The 23,559-nt window shown below is 35.0% G+C and overlaps 2 pseudogenes; both read right to left on the reverse strand.

Moving 5' to 3' along the window:
- Positions 1-8,926: 8,926 nt before the first annotated feature.
- Positions 8,927-13,639, reverse strand: LOC127900714 (uncharacterized; annotated as a pseudogene).
- A 3,997-nt stretch (positions 13,640-17,636) lies between these two features.
- Positions 17,637-22,349, reverse strand: LOC127900715 (uncharacterized; annotated as a pseudogene).
- Positions 22,350-23,559: the final 1,210 nt, after the last annotated feature.

The raw sequence follows: 23,559 nt of genomic DNA on the forward strand, positions 1-23,559 counted from the left end.
CATAAATTTCATTAGGACCTACCATTGATAAAGAGAGTTGTACCTTACCTTAAACGAAAGGTAGTAGGTTTTTTTTTTTTTTTTCCTCTTTACTACATCTCCCTTCTATTAATTGTTTTCACTTTTCAGCCTTTGTTGGGCTCATATTCCAAAAAGAAAAAAAAAGGGAGAAGGAAAGAGAAAAAGAAAAACACTTTTTTTATGCACTTACATGATTCCCTCTTAAGTAGTTTTCAACAAACAAAATTGTTATTCCCTATGCGTAATAAGTTGTTCCCTCTCCAATTTACCTTTTGTTTACCGAACAATCAGGTCTTCAGCACTGCTACGTGTCATACTTTTGTCCTTTTCGATTTTATCTACAGAAAATCTAATGGTTGCCTCACATAAGGACAAAAAACATGTTAGTCATTGCATCAATTACTCGATAATTAATTTCAACCGTTCGATTGAAGAAGAAAGCATCCAACGACCTTGCTGAAAAAGAACAAAGCTGTAGTATGGTACGACAGCCGCAACATGTCAAATACATTTTGAATTCATTGTTTTGACATCATGCAGGGTCGGGCTGTAATGCGGCGCTGCATGTCATGCAGCTGCCTTTATTATTTTTTTAATAATGCGGATGTAACCGACCACCGATACCCTCCTTTTAACCGCTTAAAGCGGCAAATGTTAAAAGAAACTATCATACAGCTCCCTTGTTTTAGGAAATATTAAGATAATCAATTCAAAACTAATAAATTATCAAAGACCCCCTCAACTTTACACCAAAAAAATACTTCCTTTTTCTTTTGATTCATGGAAAATATAGTTAATATATTTAACTTATATCCTAAAAGAAACATAATTAAATAAAATTAATTGGACTAATATAGTTAAATAAAAATAATTATATTATTTTTCTTAATATTACATTATAAATTTAATGATATTTTGCTTTAAAAAATGTAACTTGTGTACTAATTAGAATACTATTTAAATATAATAAATGGAAATAATTATATTAATTAAAAAAAAATTAACTTATTAATTGCACTACTTTTAATATTATGTAATAAATGTAATGATATTTTGCTTACAAAACTATCAAAATAATTTTATCAACTTTTAATTACATTAGAATCCGAGTATCTAAACATATAACAAAATTGATTTATTTCCAGATATTTAGAAGAAATCAATTCCAGGATCTCACGTTACACATTCAAGGACTTAAATCCCTACCTACTAAAATGAGGACAATATTTATCCAACTATCAAATAATTATCATTCCAAATATCGTAATTACCCCTCAAATGTTGTTGTTGTTATTATTATTAGTGGCCAATATTAGTATGTTTTATGTATACCCTCTAAAAACAATATTCATATATTACAAAAATATAAAGCATCTAATATTTGATATTTTTAAATAAAACTCATAATCAATCTCTTGTGCAAATTAATTAATACTATCTTAAGTGAGATTAATTATTTTATTTAATCCTTTTTGCTATAATAATTTTTTTGTTAAACATTAATCATATTCATAATGGTACATAACATGGATAATTACAATTTGAATGCAACTAATATTGAATAATGTTGTATTATGTTATACTTACAGTTATATAATTTAAGCATGACAGTTATATTTCTAAATTAAATTAAATTATTTGAGTAACATTGCACTCACTATATGGGTACATGATTTGTCTACTAAATGATGTGCAAGTATTATAAAATGTGTTCAATCTTACATTTATAGCTATATTTTTTTGAAATTAAGTTAATTTATATCACAACTAAAAAAATTAAATTATTTAAAAATATGAAAAATATAAATTCATTTTCATAGTAAGCAGTATGTTTTACTAAATTTACTTTTAAAACATTTTATGCCATTGGGGAGAAATAGTCATTTAAATTCATTTTTATTTATACGTCTTAAACTTGTTATAATCTTTGCCACATGAAATATGTTTTCACTGTAATTCTCGCTAAATTTAATTTATATACTTTTATTCTAGTGGTAAAAGAAATTGAATTTGAATATAATTTTTTCAATTTATTTTTTTTAACTGATTAAGCATCATGTTACTGTATTACACAGATATTTACAACTGTTATAACAGCAGATTATTACACTGATATTTATAATTAGATATACAAACTAAGACTTATATTATTACATTTTAAATTCTATGAAGTAAGTGCCCAGACAAATAACCCTCACGGAGGAGGAGTGTTTCCACTCCACTTGCATTTCGTAAGGGAGAAAAGCTTTGCAAATAATCTCCATATAATTATGTTTAATTAAGGGAGTTTGCGTATATGGGGACTCGAACTATTGCCCTCATAGTCATGTTTTACTTTAATGGTGTGTTTACTTCATGAAATGGGGAATGAGAATGAAGGAATAAGAATGAAACCTATGTTTACTTGACAAAATGTAATTTGGGAATGAGAATAAAATATGTGGGTCCCACATAATTTGGGAATAAGGAATGGGAATCCCATTCCCGGGGGTTGGGAATGTGAATGAAATATATGTTTACTTTTGTATTCCTCTAATTTTTTCATATTTTCCAAATTACCCTCATTCAAATCACAATTAATTTTATTATTTTAATTTATCAAAATTTTTATTATTATTTTAAATGTCATTAATAATAATAATAATAATTATTATTATTACTAAATTTTATTAACTTTATTATTTTAGTTATTATTAATTATTTTTATCATTATTTTTATTATTAATATTATCATTATTAACAATAAAAATAATGATAAAAATAATTAATTTATCATTATTGTTGTTATTATTATTATTAATAAAAATAATAATAACAATAATTAATAATAACTAAAATAATAAAGTTAATAAAATTTAATAGTAATAATAATCTAATTTTCATTATCTATATATAGAAATGATATTAATTAAAATAATAATATTATTATTATTAACAATAATTAATAATAATTAAAATAATAAAGTTAATAAAATTTAATAATAATAATAATAAATGTTAATAATGATAATATTAATAAAAATAATAATAACAATAATTAATAATAACTAAAATAATAAAGTCAACAAACTTTAATAATATTAAATGTTAATAATGATAATATTATTAAAAATAATATTAACAATAATTAATAATAACTAAAATAATAAAGTTAATAAAATTTAATAATAATAATAATATTATTATTATTATTACTATTAAATTTTATTGACTTTATTATTTTGGTTATTATTAATTATTGTTAATATTATTTTTAATAATAATAATAATAATAATAATAACAACAATAATGATAATATTGTTAATAATGATAAATTAATTATTTTTATTAATTATTAATACTATAAGTATTTTGGTAAATTGATTTTCATTCCCATTCATCATTCCCATTTATTTTGTCAAGTAAATACATCAATGACATTTCAGCATATTCTCATTCTCATTTATTTTTGCTGAGTAAACATTAAAATCGCATTCCCATTCCAACTCATTCTCATTCCCAGCCCATTCCTATTTTACCACATTCTCATTCCATGACGTAAACGCACCATAAGGTCAATGGTTCACCACTGGGCTAAAGCCTAAGTGGCTAATTTAGCTTAATAACAACTAAATTTACTCCCATGGATTCAAATATCAACTATTTTGTTTTTAATTCAAATGATTTACAACTGCATTAATTAGTAGCCACAACGTGATTATTAATATACTTACAAAGTAATATATCTCATCTATATTAAATTATCAATATATTTGTAGAAAATTAATTTTATATTAGCACAAAAGTTTAAAATAATCTTTTTTTATGTAAAATTTAGACATAGAAAAATTTCATCTTGGCAGGTAAAACTACCGCCTCAATGAAAATATTATTTACAAATTACAAAAATGAATTTTTAGATTTTGAATGGTCACAACAAATTTATCCGTGGAAGTTTTGTCATACATCATCACTCTTTTGTTATCCTTTTTATTAATTCGAAAACTTTCACATTTTTTTCTAATTTCTACCGAAAATATAAATACTCACATTGTGACATTTTTGTTTTGGAAACCCTAGCCGCTCTTCTCAAATCGTCAAACACACTCACTCACGTCAAACCCTCACAAGCCAGCAAGCAAGCAGTTATCGCCGTCTTCATCCTATGCTCGTTACGTTCGTTTCCATCAGCCACTAGTCGTCACCGCATCTCACTTTCTCTGTATGCAAATCCTAGACCTGCGAGCTGAATCAAGTGGTGGATTTCAATCAAAGGTCGTCGTTGACCATTTGAAAGAGCCATCATCTCCTGCGCTGCCAAAGCACGGAGAAGGTTGGGGATCAAATTCATTAAAACCGATCGGGTATAACTTATAAAAAAAAAAGGCAAAAACAGTGAAAGCCAAATCCCCAAACCTATTCGCAATTCACTTTTGCTGTGTTTCGTGGTTTGGATGGAGATCATGACAATAATTGAACGATGGGGATAAATATCAAAGAAGGAGCTTACATGTCCTATATATCTCTCTTTGGATGAATAACGAAGGTGAGCTTTCAAAGTACAGAGATTTACATGTTTTAATTGTCATTTACATTGCTGCATGCCAATTGCTTGATAAAATACCGCAACAAATACGGATTCTCGATTTTCTTATAAATTTATTTTCTTAATCTGAAAAAAACTTTAATGTTTAGAGAATTTTGAAGGTTTTGGTGTATGCATTAATATTTTGATTCTATTTATAATGTTTAAATGAAGATGATACATCTAGCCTCTTTTTGCCCCTTGTTGTTTTTATTCTTGTGCTTTATATACGGTTCAAGTGTGATACACTTTAGTTTTTCTCAAGTGTTTGTTAGTATTTCCCGAAGCAAAATTTGTCACAGACTTTGAGTTCAAAAGTTGAAATCATAACTAACATACTTCGATTTTTTATTTTTCTTTTTTCTTCGGGGTCCCATATATCTTTCTATATGGTATTGCTTGAGAAATTGGTGTACTTAGATTGTAATATTCGGTAGAAATTGAAATACAAGTATGCAACCCAAGAGGGGGGGTGAATTGGGATTCTAAAAAATTATTCAATTTATTAAAGAAAATCTTAATGCAATTATAAATCAAATTCAAAGCAATAACAATTAAGATGATCACAATTTAAAAAGATAAGGGAAGAGGGATTCGAACACCGAGATTTTTACGTGGTTCGGCCAACCTCGCCTACGTCCACGCCTCCAAGCTTTCCGGGCTTGAGGATTCCACTAAGCAAGCCTCCAAGGCTTCAAATGCTTACACTTGACTTCCAAGGTGTCAATGGACCTTTACAACAAGAGATTATCCCCAATCTCTTAACCCAAGTGTATCCCAACACTTACAATTACTCAAAGTAAAAGATTACAAATTGTTTTTCTCTCACACAATATTTAAGATTACAAATCAATGCCCAATTTGTGAATAGATGAAGAGAGAATGTGTTTTAAGCTCTATGAAGATTGTATTCTCAAATATTTGCTCAATGGTCGTGTTGTGATCAATCTTTGTTTGAATTTGAATGAGCTTATTTATAGATGCAGCTGAAAACTAGCCGTTATTGACTTTCTGCACACTGTCGGATCACCGTTAGCTAGATGTCGGATCGCCGTTTGACTGGTCAATATGACCGTTGGGCTGATTTTTCAAATTGTCGGATCGCCGTTATCTAGATGTCGGATCGCCGTTTAGGTCCAGAGGCTACTGGTTGATATCGGCGAGCCGTTTATCACACATGTAGGTTCGCCGTTAATGTCCAGAGACTACCCTTCAGTTCTGGTTGATATCGGCGAGCCGTTTTATCAACATATCGGATCGCCGTTTAGGTCCAGAGGCTACTGGTTGATATCGGCGAGCCGTTTATCACAAATGTCGGTGTGCCGTTTTCGTCCAGAGGCTAATCTCCATTTCTGCTTGAAATCGGCGAGCCGTTTAGTACAGATGTCGGATCGCCGTTTTCCACAAAAACTGCTGCAGTGAACTATTTTGCAAGATGACTGTTTTGTCTCCAAATCTTTATAAAAATACTTTATGAAACTTGTCAAAATAGATGAAAATTATGTTGAGCTTTTAAAACAATTAATCAATCTTAATCATGTTTGTTATCATCAAAATCAATAAGGAATAATTTATGTCAACAATCTCCCCCTTTTTGATGATGACAAACTTTTCAAGAAAATATTTGTGCAATTTTGCTCCCCCTAAATATGTGCTCCCCCTAAGTGAAATTTTGAAAGACTTGTTAACTCCCTTAAAAAAAATATTCAACTGTTAATCTCAAAATTTTAAACACGAAATTTATGCCAGTAAACTCATGCATGCCAATACTATTTTGCCAAAACCAATTTCGCATTTTGCCAATTGCCAATTTCTCTCCCCCTTCATCATCAAAAAGAAAGAGACGCGATGAATGACTTATGTTTAGAGAAATTTGGGCAGAGTCTCCCCTGAAATATGAGCATTTCCTCAACAACACACAAAGTTTAAAAAGAGAAACACTTCCATATAAATATACCACCATATCAACCAACCTCCATACCAACAAATTCACACTTCCAAAAAGAGCAATATAATCAATATAATACCAAAAACAACTTGAGCATAAATCAAGAGCACATGTCCAACATGAGATATCAGAAGCATAAACACAAAATAAATAACATCATATGCATAAGGCAAATAACATGAAATGAGAAATGTCTGTGCGAATATCATAGGGACAGAGAAAACTAAGATGGAGGCTGTGAAGACGAACTGCCGGGGTCATATCCAAGGTGGCCGAGAATGCGACGCTGTCCTGCAATTAACTCCATCTGCTGATCAGAAATTTGCTCCCGAAAGGTTGCAAAATCAGATCGAAGCTGCTGCTGCTGCTGGGACAGGGCATCTACTCGGTCGAGAAGCTGCTGGAAGCGATCCTCAGGAACAGCTGATGCCGCAGGAGGGACGGCAGTCTCGGTAGGCTTGTCATCCTGAGATGCATCTGCTGCTGGTGAAACAGGAGCTGCTGGTGCTGCTGCTCGGCGAGGAACACGCGGTCTAGCCCCAAGACGGAAATCAGGCAGCTCATCCTCGGAGTAGACATCATTCAGCATGCGATCATCCTCGGGTGCAATCAGTGTGGCTTCGTTTTTGGAGGATGTGGTCTTTTCCCATTTCCCACGCTTCTTAAAGAAACCAATGGCAGAAATAATGTCTCGACCGAGCTTACGAGTTTCGAGAAAAACAGGCTCGACGATAGGAACATGAAAGTGGTTCAGGATCCTAGTGATGATGCTGCCATAAGGAAGGGATCGCTTGGAGACTTTAGGAGTGGACAGCATATGACACATAATAGTATAGGATAGGCTCACATGGCGTCTACGGATGAGAGAGTCTAAAAGACCAATATCAAGCCTAGTGACCTCATCAGTGTGCCCCTGTCTAGGAGTGACCATGTGTTGGAGAATAATGTGAAGTATTCGAATCTGAAAAGGGAGGAGTTGAGACCTAAAGGACAAAGAGCAGATGTCATCGGAAAGATCCCGACGACGACAAATGTTCCGTACACCATCCACATGACGAAAATTACTGAACTCTAGTTCTTTCCTAGAGGTGTACAGATCTAATCCTCCATAAGCGATTCCTAGAATACTACATAATTCGGGTTCATCAAGCTCAATACGAATACCTCCTACAAATGTATGAAGCTCGTCACGACTAGAAGAGGAGAAATCTATGTTTGAATAAAAGACTCGAACAAGATTTTCATAAATAGGTTCATCAACACTTAAAGCTTGATTCCAATGACTAAGCATTTGAGTAATTGAGTGACCACAAACAGAAATATCCGAGAACTCCGAAATGTTAAGAGAAAAAGAGGGAGTTACGGGTTTACCCATAAACTTCTCACGGAATCGCTGAGCAGAGGTAGCATCGGGAAAATGAAGACTTTCGAAGTCTTGAGGAGGAGACCTAGGTGGACTGGAACGGCGTGAAGCAGTGTGCTTGGTTCGAACACGCCTTGGAGGTCGTTCCGCCATGGATGAGAAAAATTGTGAAAATGAAGTTTTAGAGATGAGATAGTGATTTGTGGGTGAAAATGTGGTTGGAAAGACGAAGAAATTTGGGTCAAAGTGAACGAATAAGAGTCGGCTGGTTCTAGGGTTTCAAGATGAGATTTTTCAAAATTTGAAGAAAAAAAAAAGAATTTGAATCGGTTAAAAGGTGTTAGAGATGATAGAAATGGTTTGTAATGCTTCAATTTGGTGAAAAAATGACAAGAAAAGTGATGGATTTGAGAGGAGAGAACTGGTGCAGTCGCGGGTTGAAGTGAGAGAGAGAGAGAAAGAGAAGCCGAAATGAGGAGGAAGACGAAGGACTGTTCAATTAACGCGTGATAACGGCGAGCCGTTATAAAGAAAACGGCGAGCCGACAGAGTCCAGAGAGTCCTCAAAACAAATTCATAAAAACGGCGAGCCGTTTATATCAATAACGGCGAGCCGATAGGGTCCAGAGAGTCCACACAAGAAAAATGTAACAGGACGGCGAGCCGATAGACAGATATCGGCGAACCGATAGCTTCCAGAAAGCGTTCCATTGTTTCTGCCCAAAACGGTTAGCCGTTTATTTAAATAACGGCGATCCGTTTTCTACAACCTATGATTTCGCACATGTATTTTGATATTTGGCTACTTATTAATACATTTCAAGATCATTTTATTGATCCAAAATGATTTGAGTGCCATTTCAATGCATAATTCATGAATATATATATATGTATTGCAATAATTAATTCATACATTTTCAAATATACATACACATTACATGCATATTACGATTGAGCATTCCATAGAAATTAAAGCATCAAGTCATAGATCAATCAATAATAATAGACTCAATAGCATGAATGAAGATGTTAATGTGAAAATTTCATCATCCCAAGTTCATGCCGAATTTTGGAAAATTGTTCTTCGCAAAGAGGTTTTGTAAAAATATCGGCAAGTTGTTTTTCCGTAGAAATAAACTCTAGTGCAATGTCTCTCTTTTGAACATGATCTCTCAAGAAATGATGTCTTATTTCTATATGCTTGGTTCGAGAGTGTTGAATGGGATTCTTTGAAAGATTAATAGCACTAGTATTATCACACTTAATAGGAATTTGTTCAAGATTAATGCCATAATCTCTAAGTGTTTGTTTCATCCAAAGAGCTTGTGCACAACAACTTCCGGCAGCTATATATTCAGCCTCGGTAGTTGAAAGTGCGACAGAATTTTGTTTCTTGCTAAACCATGAAACAAGAGAGTGTCCTAGAATATAGCAAGTTCCACTAGTGCTCTTCCTATCCACTTTATAACCAGCAAAATCCGCATCCGAAAAACATGTTAAATCTATATGAGTTCCCCTAGGATACCAAAGGCCAATATCTATGGTTCCACTCAAATAACGGAAAATTCTTTTAACAGCGAGCAAATGAGATTCCTTGGGACATGACTGAAATCTTGCACACAAACATACACTAAACATGATATCGGGTCTACTTGCAGTCAAATAAAGTAGGGATCCGATCATACCTCGATACATTTTGATGTCCACTTCTTTACCTTTTTCATCTTTGTCCAGCTTGGTTGTTGTGCTCATTGGTGTATTTTTGGTCTTTGAGTCATCAATGCCGAATCGTTTGAGTAGATCTTTTACGTACTTGGCTTGATTTATGAAGATTCCTTCCTCGTTTTGTTTGATTTGAAGTCCAAGGAAGTACTTCAACTCTCCCATCATACTCATCTCAAATTCTTTGCTCATACACGATGAAAATTCTTTACACAACAACTCATTAGTAGAACCAAAAATAATATCATCAACATAAATTTGAACAATAAGTATGTCTTGGTTCTTATGCTTAACAAATAGAGTAGTATCCGCTTTACCCATTGAAAAGTCATTTTCCAACAGAAAATTCTTAAGTCTATCATACCATGCTCTAGGTGCTTGTTTTAAACCATACAAAGCTTTAAGCAACTTATAAACATGATTTGGAAATTTTTAATTTTCAAAACCAGGGGGTTGTTTTACATACACTTCTTCCATAATATGCCCATTTAGGAAAGCACTTTTCACATCCATTTGAAATAAAATAAAATCTTTATGACATGCATATGCTAATAACATCCTAATGGATTCTAACCTTGCTACAGGAGCAAAGGTTTCATCAAAATCAATTCCTTCTTCTTGGTTGTAGCCTTGAGCCACTAATCTAGCTTTATTTCTTACAACCACACCGGATTCATCCATCTTATTCCTAAACACCCATTTAGTACCTATTACAGATTGATATTCAGGTTTAGGAACTAATTCCCACACATTGTTTCTTTCAAATTGATTTAACTCCTCTTGCATTGCCATAATCCAAGATTCATCATTTTCTGCATCCTCAAAGGATTTTGGTTCAATTTGAGAGATGAATGCATTATGCTCACAAGTATTTCTAAGTGATGATCTAGTTGTAATACCTCGTGAGGGATCTCCTAAAATTACATCTTTAGGGTGAGAAGAGACATACCTCCATTCCTTGGGGAGTGTTTGAGAAGTACCTTTATTTTGCTCTGCATTTAGTTCTTCATGATGTTCCTCTTGAATTTCATGTGGTGCATCCTCTTGTTTGTCATTTGATGCTTCTTCTTCTCCTGCATCATCATCAACAACGACTTTCTCCGTAGAGGAGGGGTTAGACTCATCAAATGTCACATGCATAGATTCTTCCACAACTAAGGTTCTTTTGTTATAGACTCTATAAGCTTTACTAGAATTTGAATAACCAAGAAAAATACCAACATCGGATTTTGGATCAAATTTACCAAGATTGTCTTTTGTGTTCAAAACAAAACATTTGCATCCAAAAACTTTAAAATATCCAATGTTGGGTTTTCTATCTTTCCAAAGCTCATAAGGAGTTTTGTTAAGATTAGGTCTAATCAACACCCGATTTAAAACATAACAAGCAGTGTTGACGGCTTCGGCCCAAAAATATTTTGGTAATGCATTTTCATTTAACATGGTCCTAGCCATTTCTTGAATAGACCTATTCTTTCTCTCAACAACTCCATTTTGTTGTGGAGTTCTAGGTGATGAAAATTGATGCTCAATGCCTAGATTATTGCAAAAACTCTCAAATGCATGATTTTCAAATTCTCCTCCATGATCACTCCTAATGCATACAATACCATGCCCTTTTTCATTTTGTAATTTCTTACAAAGCACTTTAAAAGCATCAAGAGCATCATCCTTATTGGCTAAGAATAATACCCATGTATATCTAGAATAATCATCCACTATCACAAATGCATAATATTTTCCATTTAGACTTGCATATCTAGATGGCCCAAAAAGATCTATGTGAAGAAGTTCAAGTGGTTTTGAAGTAGAAATATGGTTTTTATTCTTGAAAGAAGTTTTAATTTGTTTTCCAAATTGACAAGCTTCACAAATCTTATCCTTTTGAAAACCAATTTTCGGAAGACCTTTAACTAAATTATCTTTCAAAATTTTTGAAATCAAATCCATACTTGCATGTCCTAACCTTCTATGCCATAACCAACAATCATCATGCAATGCCGAAAAACATTTATCAAGAGTAGATGCACATTCTATGTCAATGATATAAACATTACCACATCTATTTCCAACAAATAAGGTTTTGCCATCACATGAGTTCTCAATAACACAACTAAATTTATCAAAGATAACTTTATAACCTTTGTCACATAATTGACTAATGCTAATTAAGTTGTGTTTCAAGTTTTCAACCAAACATACATTCTCAATTAGAGTTGCAGAAACTTTACCAACATTTCCAATTCCAAGGATTTTTCCTTTTGAGTTGTCTCCAAAGGATACGTCTCCACCATTTTCAATTTTGGTAAAGCTTGAGAACCATGCATAGTTTCCGGTCATGTGCCTTGAACAACCGCTGTCCAAGTACCATTTATTCTTCTTCTTCTTCAAGCCCTACAAGAAAAAGTCTCAAGTTTTAGGTACCCAAAGCTTTTTGGGTCCTTGAGAGTTAGCAACTGTTCCTTTTGGAACCCAAATGCACTTGACACCATAATATGCATTCCTTTTCACGGGACATCTAAATTTCATGTGACCATTTTGATTACAATAATGACATACAATCTTATGATCATTTGTGGAGGTAGCTTTAACAAAATAATTCTTATAATACTTTTGCTTCAAGTTTGGCTTATATCCAAGTCCTCCTTTATCAAAAACACATTTTTGTGAGTTAAGCATATTATCCAACATCTTTTGCCCATTTGTAAATTTCAAAACAATTTCATTTAATTCATTATTCTTTTTCTTGAGCAATTCGTTCTCATTTTTCAACTCATCTATGTGTGATTTCAAATGCTCATGTAAGATGCTAGGTTTCTCATTTGATAATGCAATTTCATCATGCAATGTTTTGTTTCCTACTTCTAGGCATACAATTCTTGCATTTAGAGATTCATTTTCATTTTTAAGCTTTGCCATTTCCTTTTTAAGACATACATTCTTTTTACCAATTTTCATCAACTCATTATGCAAATCTTGAAAAGCATCATATAATTCATCATAGGTAGGATCACTTACCTCATTGAGATCATCATCCCCTCCTATAGCCATGAGTGCTAGGTTTGATACTTCTTGCGATCCTTCTTCATCATTTGATTCTTCCTCACTATCATCCCAAGTTGCAACCATTGCTTTCTTCTTGAGTTTGTTGATGAGTGGGCACTCCGATCTTATATGTCCAAGCTTCTTGCATTCATAGCAAGTGATTGCCTCCTTTTTCTCCCTATAGTTCTTGAAGTTTCTGAAATTTCTTCGCTCTCCGGTTTTCTTGAAGAATTTTCTGAACCTCCTTGCTAGCATGGCTAGTTCTTCATCATCCGGTTCACTCTCCTCATCACTCTCATATTTTGAAGCTTTGAGAGCAATGCTTTTCTTCTTCTCCTCATGTCCTTTTTCTGCAGCTAAATCCTCTTCATACGAAATAAGAGAACCAATTAAATCATCAAGAGGTAAAGTATTTAAATCTTTGGCCTCTTCAATAGCGGTTCTTTTAGGTCTCCATTCTTTTGGAAGTGACCTAATGATTTTCTTAACTTTCTCACTATTTGAGAAGGTTTTCCCTAAGGCACCTAGGGTGTTCACTATGTCCGTGAATCTAGTGTACATAGAATACACATTTTCATTTTGTTCCATTTGGAACAACTCATATTGGCGAGTGTATCTACTGATTTTAGACTCTTTCACTTGATTTGTCCCTTCATAGACAACTTCAAGTTTGTGCCATATCTCTTGTGCACTTTCACAACTAGATACTCTATGGAATTCTTTCTTATCAAGGGCACAAAACAAAGCATTCATAGCCTTGGAGTTTAGAGACATCTTTCTCTTTTCTAACTCACTCCATTGACTCGATGGTTTAGGAATATCATCTCCTATTTCATCTTTGAACATAGGCATGAATGGACCATCACAAACAACTTCCCAAATTTCATAATCTAAGGCTTGCAAATAGATTCTCATTCTAGTTTTCCAATAAGCATAATCATTACCATCAAAAAATGGTGGTCTAGTTGTGGATTGCCCTTCTCTAAAGGTTGAGTCATTTAGGGTTGCCATGGATCTTTTACTCTAGACGATTAAGTCTTAACAAGAGAACAAGGCTCTGATACCAATTGAAATACAAGTATGCAACCCAAGAGGGGGGGGGTGAATTGGGATTCTAAAAAATTATTCAATTTATTAAAGAAAATCTTAATGCAATTATAAATCAAATTCAAAGCAATAACAATTAAGATGATCACAATTTAAAAAGATAAGGGAAGAGGGATTCGAACACCGAGATTTTTACGTGGTTCGGCCAACCTCGCCTACGTCCACGCCTCCAAGCTTTCCGGGCTTGAGGATTCCACTAAGCAAGCCTCCAAGGCTTCAAATGCTTACACTTGACTTCCAAGGTGTCAATGGACCTTTACAACAAGAGATTATCCCCAATCTCTTAACCCAAGTGTATCCCAACACTTACAATTACTCAAAGTAAAAGATTACAAATTGTTTTTCTCTCACACAATATTTAAGATTACAAATCAATGCCCAATTTGTGAATAGATGAAGAGAGAATGTGTTTTAAGCTCTATGAAGATTGTATTCTCAAATATTTGCTCAATGGTCGTGTTGTGATCAATCTTTGTTTGAATTTGAATGAGCTTATTTATAGATGCAGCTGAAAACTAGCCGTTATTGACTTTCTGCACACTGTCGGATCACCGTTAGCTAGATGTCGGATCGCCGTTTGACTGGTCAATATGACCGTTGGGCTGATTTTTCAAATTGTCGGATCGCCGTTATCTAGATGTCGGATCGCCGTTTAGGTCCAGAGGCTACTGGTTGATATCGGCGAGCCGTTTATCACACATGTAGGTTCGCCGTTAATGTCCAGAGACTACCCTTCAGTTCTGGTTGATATCGGCGAGCCGTTTTATCAACATATCGGATCGCCGTTTAGGTCCAGAGGCTACTGGTTGATATCGGCGAGCCGTTTATCACAAATGTCGGTGTGCCGTTTTCGTCCAGAGGCTAATCTCCATTTCTGCTTGAAATCGGCGAGCCGTTTAGTACAGATGTCGGATCGCCGTTTTCCACAAAAACTGCTGCAGTGAACTATTTTGCAAGATGACTGTTTTGTCTCCAAATCTTTATAAAAATACTTTATGAAACTTGTCAAAATAGATGAAAATTATGTTGAGCTTTTAAAACAATTAATCAATCTTAATCATGTTTGTTATCATCAAAATCAATAAGGAATAATTTATGTCAACAATCTCCCCCTTTTTGATGATGACAAACTTTTCAAGAAAATATTTGTGCAATTTTGCTCCCCCTAAATATGTGCTCCCCCTAAGTGAAATTTTGAAAGACTTGTTAACTCCCTTAAAAAAAATATTCAACTGTTAATCTCAAAATTTTAAACACGAAATTTATGCCAGTAAACTCATGCATGCCAATACTATTTTGCCAAAACCAATTTCGCATTTTGCCAATTGCCAATTTCTCTCCCCCTTCATCATCAAAAAGAAAGAGACGCGATGAATGACTTATGTTTGGAGAAATTTGGGCAGAGTCTCCCCTGAAATATGAGCATTTCCTCAACAACACACAAAGTTTAAAAAGAGAAACACTTCCATATAAATATACCACCATATCAACCAACCTCCATACCAACAAATTCACACTTCCAAAAAGAGCAATATAATCAATATAATACCAAAAACAACTTGAGCATAAATCAAGAGCACATGTCCAACATGAGATATCAGAAGCATAAACACAAAATAAATAACATCATATGCATAAGGCAAATAACATGAAATGAGAAATGTCTGTGCGAATATCATAGGGACAGAGAAAACTAAGATGGAGGCTGTGAAGACGAACTGCCGGGGTCATATCCAAGGTGGCCGAGAATGCGACGCTGTCCTGCAATTAACTCCATCTGCTGATCAGAAATTTGCTCCCGAAAGGTTGCAAAATCAGATCGAAGCTGCTGCTGCTGCTGGGACAGGGCATCTACTCGGTCGAGAAGCTGCTGGAAGCGATCCTCAGGAACAGCTGATGCCGCAGGAGGGACGGCAGTCTCGGTAGGCTCGTCATCCTGAGATGCATCTGCTGCTGGTGAAACAGGAGCTGCTGGTGCTGCTGCTCGGCGAGGAACACGCGGTCTAGCCCCAAGACGGAAATCAGGCAGCTCATCCTCGGAGTAGACATCATTCAGCATGCGATCATCCTCGGGTGCAATCAGTGTGGCTTCGTTTTTGGAGGATGTGGTCTTTTCCCATTTCCCACGCTTCTTAAAGAAACCAATGGCAGAAATAATGTCTCGACCGAGCTTACGAGTTTCGAGAAAAACAGGCTCGACGATAGGAACATGAAAGTGGTTCAGGATCCTAGTGATGATGCTGCCATAAGGAAGGGATCGGTTGGAGACTTTAGGAGTGGACAGCATATGACACATAATAGTGTAGGATAGGCTCACATGGCGTCTACAGATGAGAGAGTCTAAAAGACCAATATCAAGCCTAGTGACCTCATCAGTGTGCCCCTGTCTAGGAGTGACCATGTGTTGGAGAATAATGTGAAGTATTCGAATCTGAAAAGGGAGGAGTTGAGACCTAAAGGACAAAGAGCAGATGTCATCGGAAAGATCCCGACGACGACAAATGTTCCGTACACCATCCACATGACGAAAATTACTGAACTCTAGTTCTTTCCTAGAGGTGTACAGATCTAATCCTCCATAAGTGATTCCTAGAATACTACATAATTCGGGTTCATCAAGCTCAATACGAATACCTCCTACAAATGTATGAAGCTCGTCACGACTAGAAGAGGAGAAATCTATGTTTGAATAAAAGACTCGAACAAGATTTTCATAAATAGGTTCATCAACACTTAAAGCTTGATTCCAATGACTAAGCATTTGAGTAATTGAGTGACCACAAACAGAAATATCCGAGAACTCCGAAATGTTAAGAGAAAAAGAGGGAGTTACGGGTTTACCCATAAACTTCTCACGGAATCGCTGAGCAGAGGTAGCATCGGGAAAATGAAGACTTTCGAAGTCTTGAGGAGGAGACCTGGGTGGACTGGAACGGCGTGAAGCAGTGTGCTTGGTTCGAACACGCCTTGGAGGTCGTTCCGCCATGGATGAGAAAAATTGTGAAAATGAAGTTTTAGAGATGAGATAGTGATTTGTGGGTGAAAATGTGGTTGGAAAGACGGAGAAATTTGGGTCAAAGTGAACGAATAAGAGTCGGCTGGTTCTAGGGTTTCAAGATGAGATTTTTCAAAATTTGAAGAAAAAAAAAAAAGGAATTTGAATCGGTTAAAAGGTGTTAGAGATGATAGAAATGGTTTGTAATGCTTCAATTTGGTGAAAAAATGACAAGAAAAGTGATGGATTTGAGAGGAGAGAACTGGTGCAGTCGCGGGTTGAAGTGAGAGAGAGAGAGAAAGAGAAGCCGAAATGAGGAGGAAGACGAAGGACTGTTCAATTAACGCGTGATAACGGCGAGCCGTTATAAAGAAAACGGCGAGCCGACAGAGTCCAGAGAGTCCTCAAAACAAATTCATAAAAACGGCGAGCCGTTTATATCAATAACGGCGAGCCGATAGGGTCCAGAGAGTCCACACAAGAAAAATGTAACAGGACGGCGAGCCGATAGACAGATATCGGCGAACCGATAGCTTCCAGAAAGCGTTCCATTGTTTCTGCCCAAAACGGTTAGCCGTTTATTTAAATAACGGCGATCCGTTTTCTACAACCTATGATTTCGCACATGTATTTTGATATTTGGCTACTTATTAATACATTTCAAGATCATTTTATTGATCCAAAATGATTTGAGTGCCATTTCAATGCATAATTCATGAATATATATATATGTATTGCAATAATTAATTCATACATTTTCAAATATACATACACATTACATGCATATTACGATTGAGCATTCCATAGAAATTAAAGCATCAAGTCATAGATCAATCAATAATAATAGACTCAATAGCATGAATGAAGATGTTAATGTGAAAATTTCATCATCCCAAGTTCATGCCGAATTTTGGAAAATTGTTCTTCGCAAAGAGGTTTTGTAAAAATATCGGCAAGTTGTTTTTCCGTAGAAATAAACTCTAGTGCAATGTCTCTCTTTTGAACATGATCTCTCAAGAAATGATGTCTTATTTCTATATGCTTGGTTCGAGAGTGTTGAATGGGATTCTTTGAAAGATTAATAGCACTAGTATTATCACACTTAATAGGAATTTGTTCAAGATTAATGCCATAATCTCTAAGTGTTTGTTTCATCCAAAGAGCTTGTGCACAACAACTTCCGGCAGCTATATATTCAGCCTCGGTAGTTGAAAGTGCGACAGAATTTTGTTTCTTGCTAAACCATGAAACAAGAGAGTGTCCTAGAATATAGCAAGTTCCACTAGTGCTCTTCCTATCCACTTTATAACCAGCAAAATCCGCATCCGAAAAACATGTTAAATCTATATGAGTTCCCCTAGGATACCAAAGGCCAATATCTATGGTTCCACTCAAATAACGGAAAATTCTTTTAACAGCGAGCAAATGAGATTCCTTGGGACATGACTGAAATCTTGCACACAAACATACACTAAACATGATATCGGGTCTACTTGCAGTCAAATAAAGTAGGGATCCGATCATACCTCGATACATTTTGATGTCCACTTCTTTACCTTTTTCATCTTTGTCCAGCTTGGTTGTTGTGCTCATTGGTGTATTTTTGGTCTTTGAGTCATCAATGCCGAATCGTTTGAGTAGATCTTTTACGTACTTGGCTTGATTTATGAAGATTCCTTCCTCGTTTTGTTTGATTTGAAGTCCAAGGAAGTACTTCAACTCTCCCATCATACTCATCTCAAATTCTTTGCTCATACACGATGAAAATTCTTTACACAACAACTCATTAGTAGAACCAAAAATAATATCATCAACATAAATTTGAACAATAAGTATGTCTTGGTTCTTATGCTTAACAAATAGAGTAGTATCCGCTTTACCCATTGAAAAGTCATTTTCCAACAGAAAATTCTTAAGTCTATCATACCATGCTCTAGGTGCTTGTTTTAAACCATACAAAGCTTTAAGCAACTTATAAACATGATTTGGAAATTTTTAATTTTCAAAACCAGGGGGTTGTTTTACATACACTTCTTCCATAATATGCCCATTTAGGAAAGCACTTTTCACATCCATTTGAAATAAAATAAAATCTTTATGACATGCATATGCTAATAACATCCTAATGGATTCTAACCTTGCTACAGGAGCAAAGGTTTCATCAAAATCAATTCCTTCTTCTTGGTTGTAGCCTTGAGCCACTAATCTAGCTTTATTTCTTACAACCACACCGGATTCATCCATCTTATTCCTAAACACCCATTTAGTACCTATTACAGATTGATATTCAGGTTTAGGAACTAATTCCCACACATTGTTTCTTTCAAATTGATTTAACTCCTCTTGCATTGCCATAATCCAAGATTCATCATTTTCTGCATCCTCAAAGGATTTTGGTTCAATTTGAGAGATGAATGCATTATGCTCACAAGTATTTCTAAGTGATGATCTAGTTGTAATACCTCGTGAGGGATCTCCTAAAATTACATCTTTAGGGTGAGAAGAGACATACCTCCATTCCTTGGGGAGTGTTTGAGAAGTACCTTTATTTTGCTCTGCATTTAGTTCTTCATGATGTTCCTCTTGAATTTCATGTGGTGCATCCTCTTGTTTGTCATTTGATGCTTCTTCTTCTCCTGCATCATCATCAACAACGACTTTCTCCGTAGAGGAGGGGTTAGACTCATCAAATGTCACATGCATAGATTCTTCCACAACTAAGGTTCTTTTGTTATAGACTCTATAAGCTTTACTAGAATTTGAATAACCAAGAAAAATACCAACATCGGATTTTGGATCAAATTTACCAAGATTGTCTTTTGTGTTCAAAACAAAACATTTGCATCCAAAAACTTTAAAATATCCAATGTTGGGTTTTCTATCTTTCCAAAGCTCATAAGGAGTTTTGTTAAGATTAGGTCTAATCAACACCCGATTTAAAACATAACAAGCAGTGTTGACGGCTTCGGCCCAAAAATATTTTGGTAATGCATTTTCATTTAACATGGTCCTAGCCATTTCTTGAATAGACCTATTCTTTCTCTCAACAACTCCATTTTGTTGTGGAGTTCTAGGTGATGAAAATTGATGCTCAATGCCTAGATTATTGCAAAAACTCTCAAATGCATGATTTTCAAATTCTCCTCCATGATCACTCCTAATGCATACAATACCATGCCCTTTTTCATTTTGTAATTTCTTACAAAGCACTTTAAAAGCATCAAGAGCATCATCCTTATTGGCTAAGAATAATACCCATGTATATCTAGAATAATCATCCACTATCACAAATGCATAATATTTTCCATTTAGACTTGCATATCTAGATGGCCCAAAAAGATCTATGTGAAGAAGTTCAAGTGGTTTTGAAGTAGAAATATGGTTTTTATTCTTGAAAGAAGTTTTAATTTGTTTTCCAAATTGACAAGCTTCACAAATCTTATCCTTTTGAAAACCAATTTTCGGAAGACCTTTAACTAAATTATCTTTCAAAATTTTTGAAATCAAATCCATACTTGCATGTCCTAACCTTCTATGCCATAACCAACAATCATCATGCAATGCCGAAAAACATTTATCAAGAGTAGATGCACATTCTATGTCAATGATATAAACATTACCACATCTATTTCCAACAAATAAGGTTTTGCCATCACATGAGTTCTCAATAACACAACTAAATTTATCAAAGATAACTTTATAACCTTTGTCACATAATTGACTAATGCTAATTAAGTTGTGTTTCAAGTTTTCAACCAAACATACATTCTCAATTAGAGTTGAAGAAACTTTACCAACATTTCCAATTCCAAGGATTTTTCCTTTTGAGTTGTCTCCAAAGGATACGTCTCCACCATTTTCAATTTTGGTAAAGCTTGAGAACCATGCATAGTTTCCGGTCATGTGCCTTGAACAACCGCTGTCCAAGTACCATTTATTCTTCTTCTTCTTCAAGCCCTACAAGAAAAAGTCTCAAGTTTTAGGTACCCAAAGCTTTTTGGGTCCTTGAGAGTTAGCAACTGTTCCTTTTGGAACCCAAATGCACTTGACACCATAATATGCATTCCTTTTCACGGGACATCTAAATTTCATGTGACCATTTTGATTACAATAATGACATACAATCTTATGATCATTTGTGGAGGTAGCTTTAACAAAATAATTCTTATAATACTTTTGCTTCAAGTTTGGCTTATATCCAAGTCCTCCTTTATCAAAAACACATTTTTGTGAGTTAAGCATATTATCCAACATCTTTTGCCCATTTGTAAATTTCAAAACAATTTCATTTAATTCATTATTCTTTTTCTTGAGCAATTCGTTCTCATTTTTCAACTCATCTATGTGTGATTTCAAATGCTCATGTAAGATGCTAGGTTTCTCATTTGATAATGCAATTTCATCATGCAATGTTTTGTTTCCTACTTCTAGGCATACAATTCTTGCATTTAGAGATTCATTTTCATTTTTAAGCTTTGCCATTTCCTTTTTAAGACATACATTCTTTTTACCAATTTTCATCAACTCATTATGCAAATCTTGAAAAGCATCATATAATTCATCATAGGTAGGATCACTTACCTCATTGAGATCATCATCCCCTCCTATAGCCATGAGTGCTAGGTTTGATACTTCTTGCGATCCTTCTTCATCATTTGATTCTTCCTCACTATCATCCCAAGTTGCAACCATTGCTTTCTTCTTGAGTTTGTTGATGAGTGGGCACTCCGATCTTATATGTCCAAGCTTCTTGCATTCATAGCAAGTGATTGCCTCCTTTTTCTCCCTATAGTTCTTGAAGTTTCTGAAATTTCTTCGCTCTCCGGTTTTCTTGAAGAATTTTCTGAACCTCCTTGCTAGCATGGCTAGTTCTTCATCATCCGGTTCACTCTCCTCATCACTCTCATATTTTGAAGCTTTGAGAGCAATGCTTTTCTTCTTCTCCTCATGTCCTTTTTCTGCAGCTAAATCCTCTTCATACGAAATAAGAGAACCAATTAAATCATCAAGAGGTAAAGTATTTAAATCTTTGGCCTCTTCAATAGCGGTTCTTTTAGGTCTCCATTCTTTTGGAAGTGACCTAATGATTTTCTTAACTTTCTCACTATTTGAGAAGGTTTTCCCTAAGGCACCTAGGGTGTTCACTATGTCCGTGAATCTAGTGTACATAGAATACACATTTTCATTTTGTTCCATTTGGAACAACTCATATTGGCGAGTGTATCTACTGATTTTAGACTCTTTCACTTGATTTGTCCCTTCATAGACAACTTCAAGTTTGTGCCATATCTCTTGTGCACTTTCACAACTAGATACTCTATGGAATTCTTTCTTATCAAGGGCACAAAACAAAGCATTCATAGCCTTGGAGTTTAGAGACATCTTTCTCTTTTCTAACTCACTCCATTGACTCGATGGTTTAGGAATATCATCTCCTATTTCATCTTTGAACATAGGCATGAATGGACCATCACAAACAACTTCCCAAATTTCATAATCTAAGGCTTGCAAATAGATTCTCATTCTAGTTTTCCAATAAGCATAATCATTACCATCAAAAAATGGTGGTCTAGTTGTGGATTGCCCTTCTCTAAAGGTTGAGTCATTTAGGGTTGCCATGGATCTTTTACTCTAGACGATTAAGTCTTAACAAGAGAACAAGGCTCTGATACCAATTGAAATACAAGTATGCAACCCAAGAGGGGGGGGGGTGAATTGGGATTCTAAAAAATTATTCAATTTATTAAAGAAAATCTTAATGCAATTATAAATCAAATTCAAAGCAATAACAATTAAGATGATCACAATTTAAAAAGATAAGGGAAGAGGGATTCGAACACCGAGATTTTTACGTGGTTCGGCCAACCTCGCCTACGTCCACGCCTCCAAGCTTTCCGGGCTTGAGGATTCCACTAAGCAAGCCTCCAAGGCTTCAAATGCTTACACTTGACTTCCAAGGTGTCAATGGACCTTTACAACAAGAGATTATCCCCAATCTCTTAACCCAAGTGTATCCCAACACTTACAATTACTCAAAGTAAAAGATTACAAATTGTTTTTCTCTCACACAATATTTAAGATTACAAATCAATGCCCAATTTGTGAATAGATGAAGAGAGAATGTGTTTTAAGCTCTATGAAGATTGTATTCTCAAATATTTGCTCAATGGTCGTGTTGTGATCAATCTTTGTTTGAATTTGAATGAGCTTATTTATAGATGCAGCTGAAAACTAGCCGTTATTGACTTTCTGCACACTGTCGGATCACCGTTAGCTAGATGTCGGATCGCCGTTTGACTGGTCAATATGACCGTTGGGCTGATTTTTCAAATTGTTGGATCGCCGTTATCTAGATGTCGGATCGCCGTTTAGGTCCAGAGGCTACTGGTTGATATCGGCGAGCCGTTTATCACACATGTCGGTTCGCCGTTAATGTCCAGAGACTACCCTTCAGTTCTGGTTGATATCGGCGAGCCGTTTTATCAACATATCGGATCGCCGTTTAGGTCCAGAGGCTACTGGTTGATATCGGCGAGCCGTTTATCACAAATGTCGGTGTGCCGTTTTCGTCCAGAGGCTAATCTCCATTTCTGCTTGAAATCGGCGAGCCGTTTACTACAGATGTCGGATCGCCGTTTTCCACAAAAACTGCTGCAGTGAACTATTTTGCAAGATGACTGTTTTGTCTCCAAATCTTTATAAAAATACTTTATGAAACTTGTCAAAATAGATGAAAATTATGTTGAGCTTTTAAAACAATTAATCAATCTTAATCATGTTTGTTATCATCAAA

Source organism: Citrus sinensis, chromosome 3, assembly GCF_022201045.2.
Source record: "Citrus sinensis cultivar Valencia sweet orange chromosome 3, DVS_A1.0, whole genome shotgun sequence".
Classification (NCBI taxonomy): Eukaryota; Viridiplantae; Streptophyta; class Magnoliopsida; order Sapindales; family Rutaceae; genus Citrus; species Citrus sinensis.